Here is a 19,262-nt window from a genome sequence, read left to right on the forward strand (position 1 = left end):
AAATCATCTAGTATAAGCTAGAAGACATAGTACATCAAATCTAAAGGAGAAGCACCCTACATAATATCCACTGATTTTGATAATCAACAACATCGATATAAATCAGAACAATCTTTAACCTAGTATCCTATACAGCACCCAGAAAACAAAATCAAAACAACGGGTAAGAAGAACAACAAGCTAACTGAGCAACAAATGAAAGAAAAGGGGCCCCGGAATTATATACACTGCATTATTCATCATTGACATAGTTTTGTTAGTCAGTTCTAGTTTCTTTTGTAGTATAAAGGAACTAACAAATACTCCCTCCGTCCCAAAATTATTGTCTTAGATTCGTCTAGATACGGATGTATCTAATACTAAAACGTGACTTGATACATTCGTATTTAGACAAATCTAAGACAATAATTTTGGGACGGAGGGAGTATAATATAAGGGCGGTTCTTTTTTCTTTGATAATATAAGAGAGCATAGGAAATCACAAAGCTTGTTTAAGATATGTTGTCACATTAAGTAGTTCAGATAAGCCTAATCCAGAACTACACACACATAGAGAGAGAGAGAGAGAGAGACAGCAAAGAGATGGACCTGTACGTTATCGGCAATCAGTACGACGACATACTTAATGGTGCCCTCTAGTACCTGGTGGTGGTGGTAGTGTCCTGCGCTCTTCCTACTCAGTACTCACCAGGTAAGGTAAGCCATTACCTTGTCCGGCTCCAGCGACGACCTGCAAGCCAAGGCGATGGAAAGAGCGGCGGTCAGAGAGAGAGAAAGATGCTTTTTAATTAAAATAATGGTTGTAGGAGGCAAAACCAACAGAATAAAAAGAATAGAGTACAACACAAATAAAAAAGCTTCATTTCCTAGTCCCACAAAAATAATCAGCAAGAACTAAGATTAAATTAGTTTGATTAATTATTAATATTTTCAGGCAAAACCGCAAAAGACCTAAGCTTTAAGTACAATATAAACAGCAAACTATATGAGTCATACCCAATATTCTGTTGCACAACCAGTCAATCCCACCATACAAATATTAATTACAACGAGAGGTAATCCAACATTTTCTCCGGGGGTATTTTCAATCCAGTGGAATATCAACAAATTTAAACTATCACAGGACATTGATAGCACCATGTATATCAGATTAATAATAAATAGTTCCAAGCCAGATGAATTGTACATGGTAGAAGAAGACGGAGAAGAATCAGCTACCGGAGAGGCATGGCAGGTGAGTTGATGTTGGGCGCGTGCACACCAACCAGACAGACGGCCTCCCTTCCGTGTAGCTGCGTGTGGACAGGAAACAAACCGACTGTGTCAGACGAAGAGGAGCAAATGCATCGAATCGAAGCAAGCAAACCACAGAGAGAAGAGGGATGGTGGACCTTGGCGTTGTCGAGGTCTCTCGCAACAGAGTGCAAGAAGATGCACGATAGTTACCAATGCTCAGGTGTATCTCCTTACTTGGTAATCCCTCTTTAATTCTGCCCACCAATCATCTGAAAGAAGAGACAAGTAACACAGTTGAGTAAAACAATATACTGTTAGAAATATCCTAGCAACTGTGTCCAACATGTCATGAGAAATATGGTCCAGAGAGCAATCCATACCGATGTTAACATATTTATAGCTCAATTCTGCCAGACTGGTGTTGATCAATGCATCAGCTGAAGGAAATGAAAATAACAACGCAATTATTTAGCAGTACAATTTGACGGCATATCAAACGGAAGATCGAACGGCCAGGAATCAATCCATAACATGCATCTGAAAACATTTCAACAAAAAAAAAGATCTGCCACATGCATCTAATTATCATGGCATTAGCATTTCGCAAGACATGGCATTTCAGTCAATTAACTTTCGGGACATTTCCGATATGCAAAATAAGAGGGAATCTAGCTTGACATTTGAGAGAGAGAGAGAGAGAGAGAGAGAGAGAGATGGACCTGCAAGTCATCGACAGTCACTATGACGCCGACCTTGACGGCATCGTCTGGTACGTGGTGGTGGCGACTTGTGCTCCTTAGTCAGTACCTCACCAGGCAGCGGCCTGCAAACCAAGACGTCCGAGAGAGAGAGAGAGATAGCTCGAGTAGCAGGAAATATATTACTACAGTTCATATAGACATATTCAACGCCTCAATGCTCAGATCCCAAATTGGAGAATCCAGGAAATACAACAGTGCTAAGCTGTAGATTGTTTGATTGTAATCTGTAGCCCTATGCAAAATTAACATAAGTTGGTGATTCAGGCAGCCTTTCCAAAATAAGCCTCGCAAAATAATCAACCAAACTGGATGCGCTGAACATGAGAACATGTCTAGGGATATGTCAAGATGCCTAGGGATATGTCAAGAAGTAGATCACACACCATCTATAATATGAGAAGAAATCTCTAGAAGTGCCATAAAAAATCAGAGCATGTTGACATATCATTTTGCTGTTACAAATGTCAAATAAATTACTGCAAGAAAGAAAACTGCAAGCAGCTAGAGAATATATACAGCCCACTAATAGGAATGTAGGTATTGTCACTCTCTCAAACATGAAAGAAGAACAAAGAAATATTATTTATCTATAGTTTTCCACTGTACACATCCCCGAAATCCAGAAAAATGGATTGGAAGATCTCTTAAATTGTAAGCCTAATGCTACGAGATCACACTTCAACATTCACACTCACCTAAGATGAACCGAGCATGCCAATATGTGCTCCATTCGAATGCTTCAAGGGCTCCAACGCTAAACAGATCAAGATGAAAAGGCACAAATCAACTCACACACATCACCAATATAAGAAACAAACATCAACCACCCACCTCCATGGCGACCAGAGAGGAGAAGAGACGAGGCTATGGCCGGAGTGCTTGCTCATGGAGAAGAGGAGGGGCCGCTGTCCAAAAAATTGAAGAAATCAAAATGGGGAGTTATTTCTAATTAGGCAAGAAACTGAACCAGTCTAGACCTTTTCAGCTATTTACCATGTTATTCGCCAGACCCAAACAAAGTTGACAGCTAATCTGGCACTACACTCCAAGATGCAAGAACAACAGATAAAAAGAACAATTCCATACCTAAACTCCTACCACTTGAGGATAGGGGAAAAAGCTAACCCACCGGCTGATCCATGATATGCATGTGTCTGAGGTCCTGGATCTGTGATTCTTAGTTGTTCATTTTCCTCCTCTTTTTTATGAAGAAAACGTGAAATGCAGGCAACATCTACTTATAGTATTAAACAAAAATGCATTTTAATTTGATATACATATGATATGCAAATAATTGGTCGTATGTTGTTGTGAGATCAGCGTGTTACCTCGTATGTTGTTGTGAGATCAGCATGGATGTCTTCATACAATTGAAACTCTTGTTTTTTAGGTGTAGTGGCAATTCTCTGAAAAGATTCATTATACAAAAAGTTAAATATTTCAATGCAAGGCTACAAAAAGAAAAGGAGTACAATGGGTCCTTGTACGCCGAATTATCTACATACATCTAATTAAATTCATATAGGTGAAGTGCCAGAGGGAGTCAATATGGCACCGCAGATTTTCAAGTTAGCAAGGTCATCAGCAAGAGACAAACATATATGGTTGAACAATACAAAACAGCGAACAAAATTACCATTGGGACTGAGCCGACATATTGCTGCTACTTCTCGCCACAGTACACAGAAGGCAGCCAGCCCTGGCATCCACGACAGCTGATCAATCTTACCATTCAGGAGCACCAACCAAATGATCCACACTAACTATCTGCGGCAGAATGCCATCTCGTTTACCATTACATAACGATATGAATATGAACCTGGAAAACCAAAAATAACTGAATCTATCTGTTCTCATTTACTATTTGGATGAATAAATGAGGCAATCAACAGGCAGAAAAAGCACAGTAAGTCCTACTACTAATCACACATTAGCAATAGCTGTAAAAATACTTTGTATTCATTCCAGCTATCTGTTCTTCTCTCACGTCTCAAAACATGCTTTGTATAGTATATTTTATGAGACTGGCTTTTCTACTCTCGGATGTAGGTACCCCCTATCTACACCATTCATAGCAGGTTCCATTTTCTCGAGATCTCAACCATGACCTGCTAGCCCGGTGTGATTTGCAGAACATGTAAAAGTAAGCTGAACACGTAAAACAGTAACCTGCTCATGCTCTGTACCATCTCCTGTCTCCCTCCAGTTTTCTCTCTTAAAAAATGCATGCGCTCTCTCGTTCTCTTTTCTTGCTCTATACTCCCGCTCTCTCTTTCTCTCTCTAACCCTCTCTCTCACAAAACTCTTTTCTCTCTCTGTCTTCCTGCTCTCTCTCTCTAATCCTCTCTTGTGTGTTCTCTCTCTACTCATTACTTCTCTCTCTCACACGCTTCAATCTTCTCTCTCTCCTTCCTCATTTCTGCCCTTTCTCACAGCTCCTCTCTCACTCGTCCCGATGCAAGCAATGGAGCTTGTGTGAGGCAGCTTTTCACGTGTGGTAAGAATTGAAAAACAGCTCATGTGGTAACAGTAGCATGTCCTGCCAAAAGTTGACACTTTGACTTGTCAACTCAAATGGCGCATCAGCTATAGCGGTCAGTCTGCGGTGCTGACAGCACCGTCCTCCCATGAGCTACTGCCTAGCACTGCATCCCTAGTAGATAAGGAGTAAAAAAATCTAATTGACCTAGAAAACAGCCGCCAGGCAACAAATGACCTGCACTGTGACAGCTTGTGGCACGAACCTCTCGGGAAATCGACGGACTGGATAACGTGCACCTTTCCGATATTTTATTCGCTTTCCTATAGCTTCCTCACGCAAAATATTGATCAAAAAATAGCTATCTCTAAACGGAGAAGCACATGACAAAAACATGACATGGTGAATTAGAGTTATACCTGAGGGCAAAATCACCAACGAAGAAAGATGGATCTGCTGGTTGCCAGACTGATGTTGGGCCTACTCCCCACCTCAAGTTGAATCTGGCCTCTTCATGCTGCAGTTCAGAGAGAAAATAAATCAAGAAGAGATAGGAGAATCAAAGCATGTTGATAGATGTATGGAGGAGGGAGAGATGGGATCCGCCGTCGCGCCCAGGGCCGCTCCCGCCCAGGATGGCTTCGCCCTGCCGTCGTTCGCCTGGAGCCGTCTCTGCAAGTCGGGGATGGCCTCGCTGCCACGAGCCAGGGCCGCTCCCGCCCAGGATGTCCTCGCCGCCGGGCATGTGGCCAGTCTAGGGTTAGGTGGAGGGCGCCACGGCGGAGGCGCGGTTGCACCAAGAGCAGGCGCGGCGGGTGCGCGGGGTCGCGGGAGAGCGCGAAGAGGTCGCTCATGAGGCCCGAGGATGAGGGGTTGATGGTCGTGGAGGAGGCCGCCGACAACCGTGGAGGCCCCGCCCTTCCTCCACCACCGCCCGGGGAGGGATGGCCGCACGCCTCCATCATCGCTGGGCTGGGGAAGGAGAATGTGAGCGCGGTGGCGCCTGCAAGAGCGACGGCGAGGAGCGAGCTCGACGGGGAGATCCGGCGGCTAGGCAGGTGGTCGACGGGAGGGGAGGGGAGGAGAGGAGACATCGGACGGGGGGCGCGCGGGGCGGAGAGGAGAGCGGGCAGGAGCGGGAGTGGACTGGCTAGGGTTCGATATTAGATATTTTCTCAAGCAGGCGAAACAACGATTCTACCCCCGCCCAAAACACCGAATTGCCCACCTTTGCCATCTATAAGAATATCCGATGGCTTACGTCAATTGATGAAATATCCAACGGACGATGTCACTCGGGGCCGCGATCGAACGGTTAGCACTGACTGGTAAAACAGATCCGACGATCGAGAGTGCCTGAGCTCTGAGGAGCATCCTGAGGAGGTTCCTTTCTTATCTCTGGATGCATCATGGGCTACCCGAAGTGGCACAAGACAGAGTCAACATACGAGGTCCTCGGCCTGGCCCACCTGGCCGAGAGTCGACACCGTAAGTACCCCCTGGTCCAGGACACCAATAGTAGCCCCTGAACCGGTCTTCAAGTCGGGGACGCTCCTCGGTTCTTCTGGACTGCTCCTCGTCTTCGGTTGTCGGTCTTGAAAGCTGATTCAAGAAGTGCCTTTAAGTTATCGGTCTTTATTGAAGGCCATGTTATTTTCACGCCACATCTCGGATTTGAAGTTTTCCCATGCAGCGGTGTCTTCTTGCAGCCAAGCTCCAACGCCGGACTGCATCCGGCGTGTCGTAGATAACATCCTTCTTGGAAGATTTGAAGTAGTATGTCCAAGCCGCACGCAGGAAAAGCATCAGATGATACCATGTTTCAAAACTCAAAATTTGTGTTCCAATATTTCTTTTGTTGAAAAAACTGTGGATGTTCACAAATCTCAAATCCGAATTTGAAATATACAAGGAGAAACAAAAAAGACAAATCTACATGTAAATAGTGGCAAACTTACTTTTGTCTTTTGTGACACTATTAATGCAGAATTAGTCTTTTTTATTTCTCAATGTGTGTTTCGATTTTGGATCTAAATGTTTCGGGTTAGTAGACATATGTCTTATGAAAATCCACAATTTTTGTTTAAGTTTTTTAAAGTCCAAAATTTTGTATTTTGAAACATGGCATCATGGAATCGTGTGATCCTAGCTTGGTATCACAGGATATTTTCCCTACTACATCATGAGCGGATCTGCTGTTAGTTGTACAATCCCTTGAAGTCAACACGTCACATGGTGTACATGAGCGAATCTGCGGTTACGCAACACGCACTGACAGCTACTACTTCGCCAAGCTTGAATGGAGCTTGTAAAACTGCTCGTAAACCATAAGAAATTTTAAAAGTACTAAGTACAAAAGAGTTGTGAATAATCCATATATCTTTCTTTTCTAACACGGTATATAGGTTTTGATGAAGCCTGGCGCCGTCAGGTAGAATCGTTTACGCAAAAAGGGAGTGTTGGAATTAAAGTGAATGACGACATAGATCATTATTTCCAGACACATAAGGGCCTGAGACAAGGGGATCCGATGTCCCCTATCCTGTTCAACATTGTAGTTGATATGTTGGCAATTTTGATAGGAAGGGCTAAGGAGGCTGGTCAGGTGGGTGGCTTGGTACCTCATCTAGTTGATGGAGGTGTGTCTATCCTACAGTATGCCAATGATACGATCATCTTTATGGAGCATGACTTGGCCAAAGCGAAAAATATGAAGCTGGTGTTATGCCTTTTTGAACAATTGACCGGGTTAAAGATTGACGTTCACAAAAGCGAATTGTTCTGCTTTGGTAGAGCCAATGACGAACAAGAGGCATAAAGGCAATTGTTTGGATGCGAATTGGGGACTTTACCTTTTACGTACTTAGGTATACCAATCCACCATCGTAAGCTAACAAACAGAGAATGGAAGTGTATCGAGGACCGCTTTGAAAAGAAACTGAGTTGCTGGAAGGGCAAGCTCATGTCATACGGAGGCCGATTAATTCTCATTAACTCGGTTCTCACGAGTATGCCTATGTTTCTTTTGTCGTTCTTCGAAGTCACAGTTGGAGTTAGGAAAAGACTGAATTTTTATCGATCACGATTCTTCTAGCAGGGCGATGAACTAAAAAGAAAATACCGACTCGCCAAATGGGATATCATCTGTCGACCGAAAGACCAAGGGGGTCTTGGTATTGAGAATCTTGAGATCAAGAACAGATGTCTTCTCAGCAAGTGGTTGTGGAAGTTATCGAGAGAGACTGATGCCACTTGGGCGCAGATCCTCCGTAGCAAGTATCTTTACTCCAAAACTTTGTCCCAGGTGACAGCAAGGCCGACTGACTCACATTTTTGGAAAGGGTTTATGAAAGTCAAATTAACCTTGTTTAGTAGGACAAAGTTTATTATTGGTAACGGTGCTAGTACGCGATTCTGGGAGGATACTTGGCTCGGAGAGACCCCCCGGCCATTCGATACCCGTCTCTGTATCGTATTGTTCAACGACGTGAGGCGTTCGTTGCAACGGTACTCCAATCCAACCCCCTTAATATTCAGTTCAGAAGGACGCTAGTTGGCAATTGTTGGGAAGAATGGCTCCATCTAGTAAGTAGACTGATGGAGGTTCAGCTATCTCAACAGCCCGATAAATTACGCTGGAAGCTTACTAGGTCTGGAGAGTATATTGATGTAATCAATTCAAGCTCGATTCCTAGTTCCAAACATGTTTGGGCTGTCAAAGTTCCTTTGAAAATCATAGTTTTTATGTGGTTTGTCCATAAACAAGTTATATTAACCAAGGACAATTTCACAAAGTGTAATTGGACATGACCTACTAGGTGTAGTTTCTGTGATCGGGATGAAACTATCAAACACCTATTTCTTGATTGCCCGTTAGCCAAAGTTCTATGGCAGACTGTCCATATTGCATTTAATATTACTCCACCGAGTTCTGTCAACACGTTATTTGGGACGTGGCTTAATGTGATAGAGCCTGAAACAGCAGACATATTCGCGTAGGAGTCTGTGCTTTATTGTGGGCAGTCTGGAACTGCAGAAATGATTTGGTTTTTAAGAGAACAACAAATTTTCATTTTTTGCAGGTTATTTTCCGAGCCACTGCATTGATCCGTATGTGGTCGTTACTCACTCCGACGGAGGCCAGGGAGCGTTTGGTTACTGGATCTATCCGCTGGAAGATGGTAGCATGCACGGGATATCTTCAACCGGTTTGGATGGCCGTCATGTAATAGGATAGGCAATTAGTTTACCTATCTCTCTTATGCCAGCCGGTTGTGGCTTTTTATGGCTAGTTTTTTTTTTTTGCCCTTTTAGCTCTTTGTGAGCTCTCCTTTATTTTCGTTTTCAGATTTTAAGACCTTGTTGAACCTATTTTTTATTTAATAAGTTGGCCGTATGCATCGTTCTGATGCAGAGGCCGGGGAGTCCCCCCTTTTCGAAAAAAAAACACGGTATATAATTTGCAAAATCGGAAACACTTTTTAGAAATTATAGCCAAAATGCAGCGTAAAAGCAATAAATACACAAATCGGAGAATACCATTTGCAGCTAGATGAAATGTGTGTGTATCTGTATGTTGTGATAATAATATTAACAACAATAATAATAACATGAGCGTATCACATGTTAGTTGCACAATCCCTGGAAGTCAACACGTTACATGGTGTACGTGATCAGCACACGTATATATTATATACACTTCATATGTAGGTTGGTAATGCGGTGACAACCACTACTTCTCCAAGCTGGAGATCGAGTTTCTCGTGTTATCATTATTTTGCGTTATATTTTCTGCCTATAAAAGAGCATTGCCCGCCCCTTCTTTCATACAGTACGAGTAGTCCATCTATTGGTTCTGATTCTGGTGATCAAACTTCCCGGTATTCCTTTCCTTGTAGCTAGCCTCATCTGCTTCAACGCACATCCATCCCCAATGGCTGCCGCCTCCGCGCTCAAGACGGCCGCCGTTGTCGCCATCTGCGTCACCATGTTGCTGGTCCAGACCACCGCGGGGCTGGGGTACTCGACGGCGCCGGCCGGCGGTGGATTGGCGTGCCCTGATGCCCAGAACGCCTGCCGACCAAAATGCCGACCGGGGTGCGAGGCACTCGCTCCGGGCATGTGCCAGGCCGTCTGCGCGGTCTCGCCGGCGGCGGGTATGGCCTGCGTCGACAAGATGTTCAGCGCCTGCATGACCTTCTGCAAGACCACGTGCGAGACTCTCTCGAGCCCCTGATCTGCTGGCAGCCGTCCGGCCGCTCCGTTGTGCATCGTGCGTCTCTCACCATCGATCTCCCTTTTAGTGTGCTCCATTCCTTTCAATCACCGTACGTGTCATTTTATTTTGCTTCTACTCCGCTGGCTAAATGTGTTGCGGTGTGCACGTGTACAATTTGACCCTTTACTTTGCCCACCTGTGTTTGTTTCCAAAGTATGTTAACACACCAGTTATGGGATGAATGAGAGGCTGGCAATTCATATTTTCTGAGATGAAGCTAAGTTTCCTCTGACAAATCTTTATGTTGCAATTAATCCACTCTCAACTCACAAGACACGTGGATTTATGTACGAGTTGTAATACTCTTGCTGACTACACTCTACATTGTGAACGTGAAGCCCCCAACAGAAGAAGTATTATCAATCAAGCATACTCCCTCCGTCTAGGTGTGTAAGTCACCTTATGAAAACCAAATAATCCCAAAACACTTAGGCACGATACATTAACTCTCACCTTGTTTCTTGTTTTGTGACATATCAACCAATAAAAGATGTGGGCCGTGCATGCTTTCAATTACTTGAAACTACCAAACATAATATGCAGTGGTTAGTTCATTGCATGCAATGCTATTAATTAGCAAAAAGATATTAAGTTTTCTCGTTTTTCTCTCCGCCTTGATCGCGATGTATAACGTAAGATGACTTACACTCGGAGTACTAAATATCATTAATACTGTGTACGTTCGCCTGGCCGTGCTCCGTATAAAATCGCCAGTAATTATGACATACGGGCGTTGCTCCCTACTCCGAGTCCGACTTCCGACATACTGCCCGATCCATCACGATCACGATACGGATACAAACTGCACGTGTTATTATATATATACGTATACACACTGCCTGGAGCTAGCTAAGGTCCACCGACTCCAAATCGTCAATAATTGATTTCTTCGGCTCGTGCGTGGTGATCGTCCCCGGTGCGGCGCGTCCGGCCGCGACAAAAAGCAGCGCCCTGATGAACGCCACGGCGGGCGGCAGCGGCCTTTGCCTTCCCTACGACGTGCTCCACAACGTCCTCCGCCACCTACCGCCACGCGCCATTGCCCGGTCCCCCGGACCGTCTGCCACGCATGGCGCGTGATCGTCGACGCCCACAGACTCCTACCTTGCTTCTTCACGTCGCGCGCTTCCCCAGTGTTTTCACCAATCAGTTCGGATGCCGGGACGAGTCCTACTTCCTCGCCCCGCCGGTGTCCCGCTCGAGCGGCACTGACAAGCCTAAATTTCGGCGTCCTTACTTTTGGCACGGATGGGCCCGTGTAACTGAGCACTGCAACGGCCTCCTCCTCCTCCTCCGTGATGAAACACAGGGCGATACTTATGTGTGCAACCCTACGACAGTACGCTGCGCTCCCCTGCCTCGCCCATCGGACATATGGCCACACCGCAGAATTGAGGGTATATTCCTTGCCTTTAACCCCGGTTGTGTCACTGCACTACGAGGTGTACCAAGTGTACATGGTGTCAAAGATTGACCGGATGTACTCCATCAATGCATTGGGTTCCGAAGAGCCATGGGCTATGATTGTGCACTCCGCGGTGTTCTCGTCAAAAACTAAACAATGGGAGATGCGAGAGTTCGTGCCAGGGAACTGCACCCCCAGCAACCTCTACAATGTGGAAGCTTTTGCGCATGATATTAATTGGCCATCAGCACACTACTGGCATGGGTCGCTATCCGTGGCTTGTGAGAATGGTGTCCTCATGATCCTGCATTGCCCGGAGGGGACGTACGATATGGTTCAGCTCCCGGGAGAAGTCTACAGGAACGCAGGGAAAAGCTATCAGCTATCTCGAAGGTCCCGAGCTATGAGAAAGGTGTGCGCTACGCGGAGCTCAATAAGGACTTGCTGCTCCGAATATGGGCGTTGACAAGATCGTGCAACGACCAGCTTGGGTGGACGCTAGCACACGAGGCTGATCTCAGCCGGCACGTGTATGTGATGCAGCATAACTCACTAAAAATAGAACAATGGGTGACATGGGATATGGTCGCAAGCAGGAAAGCACCTATCAGCTTGTTCAAACAAATTGATAGCAACAAAGAAGAAGAATGGAACAAAGACGAGGACAATTTCATCGAAGTTGATAAAGGTGTAGTCAGCCAAATGAAATCATCGGACTTCATCCTTACAAAGACGTGTTCCTCCTTGATATTCGCAGCAGAGCAGTTGCATACCACATTAACACCTCGAGAATGCAGTATTTACGCCAGTGGCTTTTAAGAGAGCCCGAGGAACATGGTAGTGGCATCGATGGTGCCTTTCCTTACCGCCCCTGCTACGCGATGCGCTCCCAGCAAACAAAATTCCATATCCTCCCAGTATTCTTGATTTGTGGAAACATCATTGCCGATGTTGGTAGTATAACCATCAGTGACTCTTAACTAAACCTAGTGAAATTTGTTAATCATTCATATAAGTCTTTATTGCTGTTCATTGCTAGAAAGATATATGATACTGTAAGCAATGGTGCTCACACCAATGGCCTTCTGTTGTATATCTTCATGCATCCTACGCAGTATGATCTGGTCATACAAAGCACAACTCTCCTTCTCTCTAACAGAACTCAACTTTATTTCGTTCCTCCGGCCCTCATAAACTCGCTAGTTGAAGCTGAGATGTTTTATTTTGCATTCCTATTGTGTATGAAACATATAGTAGTGACAAATGCATGTAGCTGTAACCAATCACAATAAAAGGTTGTGTCTGTCACCTTGTGTACCTTCGCATGGTGCCTATGTCGTTTTCTATGCCTGGATACTGTAAAACCTTTGAATTGAATAATGGAGGGCCGTATACATTACTAGATGTAGGGGCTGGGTGTGTTAGGGCATCTCCACAGCCCAATGTTCGGTCTCGTCTCATACTTAATGTCATTGAGGTGGCCTTTATTTGGGCTTTAGCTAGAGATTCTCAGATTCTAGGCCATCCAAAATCTGGATCTCAAACAAACACTTAGATTTTTCACATTAGCTTTCCAGAATCGATTCTGGAAAACGCACTACACACAGCCGGAAGCCGGAATCAGCGATTTTGCTGATTCCTGAGCTGCCACTTACCCAGGTTAAAAAAATAGGCCAAGTTCTCAAAGTTATTACGATCAAACTGCCACACAGAAGATAGAACAGAGAGACGATGTCTCTCTAGGGTTTTGGCCGCCGCCACCGTCATCAGCCCCGTCAGCACGACAGCGTGCGGATCCCGGCACCTTTGCCCCTCTACATATCCCGACCACAAGCTCTGCTGCGCGCCCTTTCCGTTGCTCCACCTGATACGTGCCGCCCCTCATCTCCGCATCCGCCACTGCTCCTGATCTCCATCGTGGCACCACCACCCTCTCTTCCCCAGGTCCAGCTTCACGCACCGGAGGTCCACATTGGCCCCCGACTCCATGTGCGCTGCCCAAGCCCCAACCCGTTTGAGGACGGACGAGCCACGTTTTTCTCTCCCTAAAAATGGATTCTTTGGATAGTGGCATAAGTGAGTATGCATATTCAGGAGATGCATGGATTTTCTCATTTAAAATTAGTGGCATGTATGATGTCTCCATTTTCTGTTCAGTGACATTAGTATGATAAAATTGGACGTTACTGATATTTCACAACACCCTCTACTCCTAAAAAGCTGACCAACACAGAGTAAACAAACATCTAGATACTGATTAGCTGCAGGCTCCCGAAGAAAAATTTGTGTCGCTTGATGAGCACACAATCGATGACATACAATTCAGATAAGAACGAGGTTTTGTCTGCCCCGTTTACTGAGAAAGAGGTGTTTCAAGCGATATCACAGATGAAGCACCATAAAGCTCCGGGACCGGATGGGTGAAGTGCTGGCATGTCATTAAGGGAGATCTTATGCCTATGTTCCATGATTTATTTAATGGTCGTCTGCAGCTATTCCATCTAAACTTTGGAACAATCACTTTGTTGCCAAAGAAAGAGGAGGCTGTGCACATTGAGCAGTTCAGACCGATATGTCTGCTTAATGTGAGCTTCAAATTTTTTACTAAGGTTGGCACGAACAGGCTCACACAGATTGGCCATTCTGTTGTACAACCAACTCAGACTGCTTTCATGCATGGGCGAAACATCCTAGAAGGGGTTGTGGTCCTACATGAGACTCTTCATGAAATTCATTCGAAGAAACTAGATGGGGTTATCTTCAAAGTGGATTTTGAGAAGGCGTATGACAAAGTCAAATGTCCCTTTCTCCAACAAGCCTTGCGGATGAAGGGGTTCAATGAAGCCTGGAGGAAATAGGTGGATTCCTTTATTCAGATAGGTAGTGTTGGGATTAAGGTAAATGATGACACTGGTCATTATTTCCAAACACATAAAGGATTACGACAGGGTGACTCAATGTCTCCTGTCTTGTTCAACATAGTAGCGGATATGTTGGCAGTCCTTATTAGTCGGGCTAAAGAGAATGGCCAAGTCAATGGGCTAGTCTCGCATCTTGTGGATGGGGTAGTGTCCATATTACAATGCGCCGATGACACGATTCTTTTCATGGAACATGATATTGCTAAAGCTAGAAATATGAAGTTAGTGCTTTGTCTGTTTGAACAGTTGTCGGGCCTTAAGATTAACTTTAACAAAAGCGAATTGTTTTTCTTTGGGAGAGCCAAAGAGGAACAAGACGCATATAAACAACTGTTTGGCTGTGAAATGGGTTCGCTACCGTTTAGCTACCTAGGGATTCCCATTCATCACCGCTGGCTGACTAATAAGGAGTGAAAGTGCATTGAAGATCGCTTCGAAAAAAGGCTAAGCTGCTGGAAGGGGAAGCTTATCTTATGGAGGTCGCCTTGTACTGATAAACTCGATGCTGACGAGTTTGCCGATGTTCCTCCTATCTTTCTTTGAGGTACCAGTAGGGGTATGGAAAAGATTGGACTTCTACCAATCTTGCTTTTTCTAGCAATCTGGTGAGGACGAGAAGAAATACATGTTGGCCAGATGGGATATTATTTGCAGGCCCAAAGATCAAGGTGGGTTAGGGATTGATAATTTAGAAGTTAAAAATAAATGCCTTCTCTTCAAATGGCTTTTCCGTCTATCCACTGAGACCGAGGGTACGTGGATTCAAATTTTACATAATAAGTACCTTCAATCTAAGACTCTGGCCTAGGTCACTGTTAGACCTCATGACTCACCTTTCTGGAAAGGGCTGATGAAGATGAAAGTCTCCTTCTTTCAGAGGGTTAAATTTATTGTTGGTAATGGTCTTTCTACCAGAATCTGGGAGGATACATGGTTAGGAGAGACACCCTTAACCTTGCAATATCCCACTCTATATCATATTGTACAACACAAGGAAGATTATGTTGCTACAGTATTGAATTTGGTCCCCCTTAATATACAATTTAGGAGGTCATTGGTGGGGGAATGGTGGACTTCCTGGTTGCACTTGGTCCGTAGATTGATGGCAGTTCAACTCTCTGACCAGGCAGATACCATTTTTTGGAAATTATCAGTGACTGGTAGTTTCTCCGTCAAGTCCATGTACATGGATGTTATTGATACTAGGCCAATTCCGAGATCACTTCACATATGGAAGGTGAAAGTTCCGCTAAGAATTAAAATTTTCATGTGGTTTGTTCATAAGGGAGTGATCTTGACGAAATATAATTTGATTAAGAGAAACTGGGTTGGTAGTTCTCCTTGTAGTTTTTGCGACCAGGATGAATCTATTCAACACCTCTTTCTCGACTGCCCATTGGCAAAATTATTGTGGCGTAAGATACATATAGCCTTTAACGTTCACCCTCCAACTTGCACGAACACGTTATTTGGAACGTGGCTAAATAGAATGGATTCAAACATAGCGAGACATATTCGGATAGGAGTATGCGCTTTATTATGGGCTATATGGAACACTAGGAATGACATGATCTTTAACCGGAAAAACTTTGTCACCTTTTTTGAGGTTTTCTACAAAGCTGCTTGGATCCGTACGTGGTCGTTACTCACCCATGCGGACTCCAGGGAGCGTTTGGATACTGGGTGCAACCGATAGGAGACGGTAGCACATGCTATCTTCAACCGATTTGGATGGCGAGCTACTAATATGCTAGGTGTATAGGCACCGTGGCGAGTGAGGTGTTTTGGCTCCCAGGAGCATCTGCACCTACGCTGAATAAAAAAATAAAAACAAATACTAGAAAAATTCAAAAAAAATTCCAATTTTTTGGGGATGGTAGATAATTTGGTGTGTGATGTCCGGTCCAAATTTCAAATCATTTGAACATCTGAGTAGCTCTCGGCAAAAAAGACAAATTTGAGGTCCGTTAAATAGTGTACTGTTCGTATACTGTTCTGACCCAATTTGTCTTTTTTGCTGAGAGCTACTCAAATGTCCAAATGCTTTGAAATTTGGTGCGCACCTCACGCACCAAATTATCTACCATGCACAAAAAAATGGATTTGTTTGAATTTTTTATGAATTATTTCTTGACCGGGTGCAGATGAGCCCGGGCTCAGAATTGGATATTCGCATCGTGGCCTGTTACTGTTTTCGCTGGATGTGGCACCCATTTTATTTAGTTTTGCTTTGCTCCGTCTGAGAGCCAAACTTGCACTACAGACTTGTTATCGTACTTGTTTTGATAATATGGTTGGATGCATCAATCTGATGCAGAGGCCGGGGTTATCATCTTTTTATGGGAAAAAAACTGCAGGTGATTCTCGTGAATAGATAGCCGCAGTGATTCTCAGGAATCCGTAGCCCAAACAAAGGGGGCCTGAACCTATATTACCTATATATTCCATTGAGAAACACATATAGTTTTCTCATTGCCTTTTGTATTATATATTCATATTGTATGGTGCATGTAATGTGGTTTTGAAGTGTGACCACTTGACATACCAATTATCATTTTGCTCTCTTATTTTGTTTGCTGGGGAACGGCCACTGTCATGTTTGTTTCATGCATACCATGTGCAAAATCCTTAATAATTTTGCTGGGATATATTTGCAAAGAAGCGTAATTGACATTCAAGAATAGTTCCCATACAAAGAAGTATAATTTCAGAATCTCCCAGGGTCACATTATTAGTACAATCAGGAACAGAATTCTGAACAGCCAGTCCAGTTTTATTTTTCAACCATGTAGTCTAGTTGATTACATGGTGTCACAAATGTGCTCCAGGTGCAACACCTCCATTTCCTGAAGACTCGAAAAAGGGCAATCAAGCACATGAAGGTAGACTCTTAAGCGACATGATTTGGATAACATGTGATTCTCTTCTGTTTAACACTTTTTCAAATAATACTATTCTGCTTGTTGTGAAACTGAAAAAGAAAAACAGTTTAGTAGATTCTGGAGACGGGAAACAAGGCATGTAGGAAGAGACTTCAAGCTGTTAGAATATATAAGGTCATTTGTATAAAAAAATTAGCTTGAACTTTTAGATGTTGAGGTTAGCCAGTTCATGGCCAATACCTCTGTCGGTTGATGGTGTTCCTCCCATAAACTTCATGGTGATGATGCTTTCAGTGGTAGGGTACTCATTGAGTTGCGGTAGCAGCTTACTGATCACCATCTTTTGAAGATACTTTCAGTTTGCTATACTCAGCTACTCGGTGTTCTACAGAGTACTTCATTGGTGGTGCTGTTAATTCACCACAGACCTGTTAAGACCTTGGAAAACATTCATGCACTAGCCCGTCTAGCTCAGTTGGTAGAGCGCAAGGCTCTTAACCTTGTGGTCGTGGGTTCGAGCCCCACGGTGGGCGAATGTGTTTTTCCATTTTGGTGTGCCTGCATAATCTTTGGTTACTGATAATTTCTTTAACTCTTTTTTTACTGTACTGATTTTCTTAATAACTACTAAATGTGTAAACATTGTGTTCTGTTTTTTCCCTCCCCTTCGAATTCGTACCGATTTCTTAACAAAAAATTGGGAAGCCTTGCCAAGGTTCTCGACGCCCTCCGGGAGCCCGTCCACGGCCGGGAACGGGTACGTGGCCACCTTGACCTTTGCAGTGGTGCGCTGGAGGAGCAGCGACTCGACGAGCGGGACGGCGACGGTGGCCTCCACGGCTACGTCTGCGCTGGCCGTGGCAATGCAGACGGCGAGGTCGGTGAAGGGCCCGATGTGGCTGGTGGTGAAGAAGGGCATGAGCAGGACGCGCAGCTTCTTGCCCGTAGTGGCCATTTCTTGGGGATGGCTAGCTTAGCTCTCGTGGTTCTGGTGAGGAGCCATTTCTTATTGTTTGTAGTGCGTATATATATGGCGCTACCTACTGATGTAAGTATTTTTTTTAGGGGTTACCTACTGCTGTATTAACGCTAGTGTGAAATGCGTGATGTCGCTAGCTACCTGTCCCGGCTCCGTCCACCCACTACGTGTGATTAACACTTGGTGACAAATGCCTCTTCGACGTGTACTACGTTGGAACGTGAAGATGACACTTGTGCTCACGCAAATATCAAAGAAACGGGTTTTCCAAAAGCATATCTAGACATGTCTAAGTATTGCACATCGGGCCACTCGCGGCAAGGCTCCATCCCGCCGCGTCGCTCCCGCGTCGGGCAACTTGGCCTGGCCGCTACCCTAGCCGCCGCCGAGCCCCGGTCTACTTCCTACTCTCTTGCCGTCGCCGCTGCATGACGCCGCCGGGCTAAGGCCAGCGGACAGATGGCGGTGGCAGAGGTCTCTCCTTCCCTCCCGCGGCTTGGGGTGAGGCGGGGCCCCCGGCGTGTGGAGGCGTGGCTGGTTGGGTCCTGCAACGCGGCGGCCGGCCCTGCCTCGCGGTGGCGGCGGGCAGCTCTGCGGCCGGTTGGATCTCGGATTGGCGGCTACGGCATGGAGGACCTGGTGAATGGATTGGTTGTACATGTTTTCTAGCCTCTGGTCAGATCTGCTGGTCTGGCCGGTGCGGCCTGCTCCATGGGCGGCGGCAGTGATCGGTAGCGGCCTCGTGCACACGAGGCTGGATGGAGGTTCCTCGAGTGCATCCGGATGAAACCCTGCTCTTGGCTCGTTGCCAAGGCCGACGATGGCGGCGTTTTCTGTGCCGTCCCCTTTCCGAAGGCATCATTGTGGAGAAGCTCTAGACCCCTATACGCCACCTTCGGGGGAAACCCTAGATCGTTCAATCAGATGACGGCGGCCCTCTTGTGCTGCCGTATCCCTCTTGGGGGAGTCATTCTTGGAGGTATGCATAGGCTCGAGGGACCAGTGGGGGGTATCTGCGGTGGAGCGGCGTTTCATGTGACGCATCGGCGACGTGGAGTCTCGGCGGTGTGGCCCGGTAGGGCCTCGGAGACGGATGTGTGATGATAGCTGTGCGTAGAGAGGAGATGTTTTCTGGCGCCATGGTGGCGTCGAAAGCATGCCTGGCAAGGTCTATGCGTCAGTATTTGCTCTGAAGATGGATCGATGGAAGACGGTGGCGACAACCTATGAGAGTGCAACGGACCGGCTTGTGCCCAGGCCTGGTGTGTGGCTTGGTTGGGGCCTCCGACTTTAGATGTTAGGCTTATAGGTGAGAGGTATT

The 19,262-nt window shown here is 45.4% G+C and overlaps 1 long non-coding RNA gene and 1 other non-coding gene across 2 annotated transcripts; one reads left to right on the forward strand and one right to left on the reverse strand.

The window, feature by feature from the left end:
* Positions 1–423: 423 nt before the first annotated feature.
* On the reverse strand, positions 424–2,679 carry LOC123100728 (uncharacterized). The gene is made up of 5 exons (XR_006448453.1): positions 1,956–2,679; positions 1,617–1,673; positions 1,392–1,505; positions 1,219–1,292; positions 424–730 (listed from the first exon to the last, which is right to left on the reverse strand). It is a non-coding gene; the product is annotated as an uncharacterized lncRNA (long non-coding RNA).
* Positions 2,680–17,422: 14,743 nt separating this feature from the next.
* TRNAK-CUU (transfer RNA lysine (anticodon CUU)) lies at positions 17,423–17,495 on the forward strand. The gene has a single exon. It is a non-coding gene; the product is annotated as a tRNA-Lys (tRNA).
* Positions 17,496–19,262: the final 1,767 nt, after the last annotated feature.

The sequence above is a fragment of the Triticum aestivum genome, chromosome 4D, assembly GCF_018294505.1.
Source record: "Triticum aestivum cultivar Chinese Spring chromosome 4D, IWGSC CS RefSeq v2.1, whole genome shotgun sequence".
Classification (NCBI taxonomy): Eukaryota; Viridiplantae; Streptophyta; class Magnoliopsida; order Poales; family Poaceae; genus Triticum; species Triticum aestivum.